This window comes from Labeo rohita, chromosome 4 (assembly GCF_022985175.1).
Source record: "Labeo rohita strain BAU-BD-2019 chromosome 4, IGBB_LRoh.1.0, whole genome shotgun sequence".
In the NCBI taxonomy this organism is placed as follows: domain Eukaryota; kingdom Metazoa; phylum Chordata; class Actinopteri; order Cypriniformes; family Cyprinidae; genus Labeo; species Labeo rohita.
Window position 1 is genome coordinate 27,573,506 of NC_066872.1, and position 6,845 is coordinate 27,580,350.

The window sequence follows — 6,845 nt, forward strand, 5'->3', positions numbered from 1 at the left end:
ACATTTCAGCATTGTCAAACCCTTTGTCCTTCAAAAGGCATTAGCAGCTCAATCAGTTCCTGATATTGTATTTCTTTAGAGGCTATCGCTAGTCGCAGTGCAAAGCCCGACCCTTTTCTTTACCCTTCGGACTTAAGCCTGCACAAACATGGTCCTCCTGGCCTTCTCGTACCCATCCATGACTCAAGTCCCTGATGACCATTCTGGCTCCATTCCTTGCCGTGATAGCATCTCCTCCTTTACACTCTGGCCTCCAGTGGCTGAAACTAGCCCCCAGTCTGGCTCAAAAGCCCAGAGTGAAGCTCCACTACACTAAACCAAAGCAAACAGACGCCATCTCTCACTGTCATCATCACCGGGCTCCGATGTGCAGGTCAGAGATGAGGGGGTTTGGGTTTCAAAGCTAGCCAGGAAAATAATGATGGCATCTGCATTCTCCTGATGGGATAGGGCTTTGAAGGGGGTTGGTTCAAAGGCACAACGGCTGAAGTGCATCAGTTAGCGCTGGAGCGAGGTTAGCGTCTAACTTACGATGACCTCACATCAGATTAGAGGCCAAAAGAAATGCATCAGTGAGGGATGGATACAGCTAAAGTCCTTGATGGAGTAACATAAGCATGGTTCCCAATTATTAAGTAGGAAACTCTTTTTAAATTTTAGTCTATTAATGGGGGATAGTTTCTACCTACCTTTCCAACTTCATTAGGCGTGTTGATAGCATAGTCAGTTGTTCCTTGACCTTACTTCCGCTAGTGTCAACAATTCCCTGACCAATGACCCTTATCCAGTTCCTTTACATCTTTGGCAAAAAGCTTTGTTTTGCTCTTGAGGGGATCCCCCTCAGTGATTTCTAACAAAACAATCCATGCAACCAAGTCATTTTGCCTTTCTTCTACGCGTGTTCTTTGATGTAAAACCCTGTAAAAGATCATTAATATCTTGCGCGCCTCAGGGAGCGTATGATTCAACTGACGATAAGAAACCATAAAACCAATTAGCCGCCAGAGTGTGACCATTCCCATAACAGCAATGAAAGAAACAGTCTCCTAAAATGACCAGTGTGGAAATATGGTAACTCAGTACACCAAATCTGTGTTATAACAAAGATTACCAGAATTAAGGCATGGAACAGAAACAACAACAGACATTTGAGGGACACATTTGTTCCTTCCAAAAGAAACTAAAAGGATATTGATGAATGATAGTGTTCTATAGTGAGGAGATAAAGAGACCAGCCACTGCTGGCATGGGTTATTAGGTCTGTCTGCTTTATGCTGTTGGAATAACATAAAGCAGCTTTGACCTAATGGCTTGTTGAAAGTTATCTCCGCTAAACCCCAGTGGGTAAAATATACAGTCATGTCCCATAATGCAGTGTGGACATTAAACAAAACACTAGAACTTCTCTAGCTCCACCACTGCACAGGGGACCTACTCAGCAAGAAATTAATTCCATGTTTTTATTCTTAAAAGTAGAAAATAAATACTAGACAACATCGGAACAGCTCTAAAAAATAATGCACTTACTAACCTTGTCTCAAACGACCTGTTTTTACAGTTGAAGTTTTATATTCATGTCTTTTTAATTGGCATAGGTACAGATGATTGTAACTCGCAACTTAATTTCTAGGGTGTTTTGTTGTTGTTGAGAGTTAAAAGACTGCAGAGACAGGGTTGGCACCAAGGGAGGGTATTCGCAGAGATTGCCTCCCCATACGAGTTACTGTGCCCCCACTTCACCTCTTCTCCCATCCTTGTTGAACGTGATCGATTTATCGATTTCAAAAGCAGAAGTGGAACCGAAAAAACAGTGTGCATACATTCGTTCATCTTCAGAACAAAAATTAAGATTCTGTTGATAAAATCCGAGAGGTTTCTGGTGCTCCATAGACAGCAAGGGTCCTACCAAGGGTCCATTCAAGGCCTAGAAAGGTATCAAGAACATTGACAAAATAGTCCATGTGACATTAGTGGTTCAACCACAATTTCTTGGTACCTTTTTGGGCCTTGGACATGGAAGGACCCTTCCTGTCTATGGATGGTCAGAGAGCTCTTGGATTTCATCAAAAATATTTTAATGTGTGTTCCAAAGATGCACAACGGTCTTACGGGTTTGAAACAGCATGAGGGTGAGTAATTAATCACAGAATTTTCATGTGATATCAGTGGTTCAACCGTAATTTCTTGGTACCTTTTTGGGCCTTGGACGTGGAAGGAACCTTCCTGTCTATGGATGGTCAAAAAAGCTCTTGGATTTCATCAAAAACATCTTAATGTGTGTTCCAAAGATGCACAACGGTCTTACCGGTTTGAAACAGCATGAGGGTGAGTAATTAATCACAGAATTTTCATGTGATATCAGTGGTTCAACTGTAATTTCTTGGTACCTTTTTGGGCCTTGGACGTGGAAGGAACCTTCCTGTCTATGGATGGTCAGAAAGCTCTTGGATTTCATAAAAAACATCTTAATTTGCGTTCCAAAGATGCCCAAAGGTCTTACAGGTTTGGAACAGCACGAGGGTGAGTAATTAATGACAGAATTTTCATATGACATCAGTGGTTCAACCATAATTTCTTGGTACCTTTTTGGGCCTTGAACGTGGAAGTACCCTTGCTGTCTGTGGATGGTCAGAAAACGCTCAGATTTCATCAAAAACATCTTAATTTGTGTTCCAAAGATGCACAAAGGTCTTACAGGTTTGGAACAGCATGAGGCTGAGTAACTAATGACAGAATTTTCATGTGACATCAGTGGTTCAACTGTAATTTCTTGGTACCTTTTTGGGCCTTGGACGTGGAAGGACCCTTCCTGTCTATGGATGGTCAGAAAGCTCTCGGATTTCATCAAAAACATCTTAATTTGCATTCCAAAGATGCACGAAGGTCTTACAGGTTTGGAACAGCATGAGGGTGAGTAATTAATGACAAAATTTTTGGATGAACTAACCCTTTAAAGGTTTAATGAACTTCTAGGTACTATCACAACAGCCAACTCAGCAGTTGCATCGATGACCCAGTAACCCAACTCTTAACCTCCAAAAGTACTTCACTTACTAAACTTGTCTACAGTGAGCCTTTTCCACAATTGGAATCTTATTTTCATATCTTATTCTTGGTGGCGTACTTCAATCTTTAGTTGTGATTCTCAGGTACATGGCCAGGGGATTTACCAAGTGTCCCAGTGAGCCAACAGCTCTTATGTTTCATGCACAGACCACTGTACTGCAGCTCAGATGAGTTGCTGTGGTAGGTAGCTGTTGCAGAGTCCTGGATGTATGCCTACCTCAAATGACTCCAACAGGCCATGCATTGCTATGCCGGGTTGTTGCTGGGAAGTTCTGGGTGTATGCCCACCTCGAAACACTCTTTCCAACAAGCTGCTCAGTTTGAGGTATCACTGAGGTATCGTCAGTACTTTGGGTTGCATGCTATGCATACATCTTATTAGTCCCCCATTCTTTGGGAAATCAAGATCTTGGTGTTAGTACTACTATGCATCACTGTTTGAGCTTCAAGAATGCTTGTTGGGATGGTGCAGATATATCAATTGCACCATGCTGCAAGCACTATGTTGATAAAGTGCTGAAATACAGCTCTGAAGCCTGAGCTGGCCATCAAGCTGCAGTGCCTGTCTGTTCAGCAATGTATGTGTCTAGTCTTGGCCATAAATGAAATCTGAGTTCCAACCAGTCTCCATAATGGTGACAAACAGGATCTTCTTTATGTCCAACCATTCAGGTGAGGGAATTTACAATTGTAAGAGTATCCCATGGTCCTTAATTTTGACAATTCATGAATTATTCTCAACAGGTTTACTCGAGTCTAAATTTACTGTGTAAACCTAGATTATGGATTGGGTGGTGTGTGTTTGTGTGTGCTGGGGACGAGTGTAAGTTAAGGGGTGTGTGAGCAACGATTATCTGTCAGTGCCAACTGCAGCCCACATTCTATGAATTCCTAATAGACGACAGCGCGGTTGGACCTCGTCCATGTACTACCGGGGTGGTTCTTGTAAACAAGACTGAAAACAAACAACAAACATGATGAGGACTTGGACAAGAGGGATCAGCTGTTTACCCTCACACAAACACATCACACTTTAACTCTTAGTCTCTTGGTGGTCAAGCCCACCTGCTCAGACACAGTAAAGATTGTAGTGATACTGTGAGGTTAAGTGTTACGAGGTATTATGTGACATAGGTGACTGTAATCATAGCGTGGGATAACGGAGAGGAAAATTGAGAATCTAGGCTACAATACTGCTTGAGAATGAATTTTTTGACAGTCACATTACAAACAAAACAGTAAGATGAGATCAATTTTAATATTACACCTGTGACTTTACATAGGATAACCAGTTTGGAAAATGAATGGATTGGATTACAAATGCAGAAGTTGATTTTCAAAATAAAACACAATGCATTAAGAGCCGGAGGGTGAAAACTTTTGAAATTTGATGATCAAGGTAAATTGTATTTCATTTGTCTTTCGGGAAACATGCAAGTATCTTCTGTTGCTTCTGAAGGGCAGTACTAAATGGAAAAAAAAATGATATTTCACCAAAATAAGAAAGAATTTGGACATCTTCATCCTGTTCAAAAGTTTTCACCCCTTAACGCATTGTGTTTTCTTCTGGAGCATCAGTGAATGTTTGAACCTTCTTTAATAGTTGTGTTTGAGTCCCTCTATTGTCCTCAGTGTGAAAAGATGGATCTCAAAATCATACAGTCACTGCTGGAAAGGGTTCAAATATGTAAAAGATGCTGGGAAACCCAAGAATCAGCCCAAGAATAGTGCTCAGTTTAACGGTTCAGAACAAACAAGGGACTCATGAACAACCATCACAAAACAAAAAAACATAATTTCAGCTATTTTGTTGGTCTTGTGGACTATATGTAAACATCTTTTATATAAAATATCTTACTCAGGACAGTACTAAATAAAAAATACCATGCATTTTGTATGATCTCTCTTATTTTGTTAAAATTATTCACATTTTCACAGATTCTGCAAGGGGTTTACAAACTTTTGCATGCCACTGTATGTCTTTTTTAGAACCTTTGTGGGCCTTGAACATGGTAGTTGTACTGCTGTCTATGCAGGGTCAGAAAGCTCTCAGATTTCATCAAAAATATCTTAATTTGTGTTCCAAAGACGAACAAAAGTCTTACAGGTTTGGACATGAGGGTGAGTAATTAATGACAGAATTGTCATTTTTGGGTGAACTATCCCTATCATTCATGACATTTAATGATGCATCGATAAAATACAACCAAACATGGAGGCAATGAACAGTGATGTTTGCTTTTCTTCTTAGCGTGTCTTTGGTTCTTAACCTCCCATCCGTCACTGGATCTCACAGTGGGTCCCCAGTGCAGATTTCAGGTGATGTCTGTCTCTAATGGCTTTAATGGCTTTATCTGAGTCTAGGTCCCGGTGTCAGTGTGTGTTTGTGCTCTGCGAGCGAGGTCCACGTCTGACCTCAGTGTTTGGGTTAGCAGTGTGTGCTGAGGTTGGAGGCAGGGGCTGAGGGTTCAGCGTGCTCACACACTGATGTGCGCTGCGGGGTCCGGGGGGACCACAGCTCCGGCTCCTGTTACCGGGGATTTAGTCACGCTCTGCTGATTTATGTGTGTAACGGTAGCGAGGCCCCGGAATCTGAGCACATCACCCCTCCCACCACCCCCCAACCCATTCCTACAGTCACCTCACCTTTATTTCACACACACATTTTTATAGCACTGCCCCACAATACCATCTTTTTATTTATGTCTGTTCACAGAATATATGGGAACACACATATAAGCCCATTTTCCCTAGTGGTGCTGAAAATATGTTGCAGTGGTAAAAATATATAACAATTTCATTACAAAATCAACCTGGTGATGAGGTCTACCTTGCTGTTTCATCTCAAAGGTGTTTAGTATAGTTTCAAAGACCCTTTTTAAATGGTTACTGTGTATATTGTTTTAATAACATGTAGTTTTAAAAAATTAATATTATTAAACAAAAAGTTATGACTTTTTCTGTGTATACTGACAATAAAGAATGGTGGCCTAAATATATTTAGGCATTCCCTTGAAACTAAAGCCAAGAATGCATTATTTTGATGATGTGAAATGGTTGCACTTGGTGAGCTACTGGTGCTACCTGTTGTTATTTTTACCGCAACACAACTGATGGATAAAAGCGTAGGCTTTAAACCAAATGTCGTACCAATGAAATCTGCGCTGAGAAATTCTTTCAGTGGCTGTGGCGTAATGACAAGCATTGGCATGTTTACATCCTGCCAGGATGGCATCTAGTGCTTCTAGTTTCTTCTGTTTGTAAGCTCCTTCAATAGCAGTGGTCTACTAAAGGCCTCAAAGGCATCAGGGCTAAAGTGAAGAGAACAAGGACGCAGGTCCATGGGACGTTTTATTCATGCATTTTTCCATTCTTTTCTTCTATTCTAAACTGTATGTCCTCACATATTTTTGTCTTCACTGCAAAAATATATTTACTAAAACCTAAACAAGTCTTTAATGTGAAACATTTTGTTTGAAAAGTATGCTTGTGCTTTCATAGCACCATTCAGTTTGATATTTTATCTAATGCCATGGAATTTATGATTTTTATAGGGTGACTAAAGTATTAACATACTTTTTAAAGCCCCTACATATTTGGACATGCACAGCTTACATGGTTCCCATGAAAAAGGACGACATAAAACACATTTATGTTTTTACCACACACAATAGAAGCTACTGTGCTCAAAAATCAGACCACACAAGAGGGCAAAAAGTTTTTTTTTCAAACTTGTGCTGGTTTTGGGTGTCATTTGGAGGGCCGCTGGTTAATTTGTT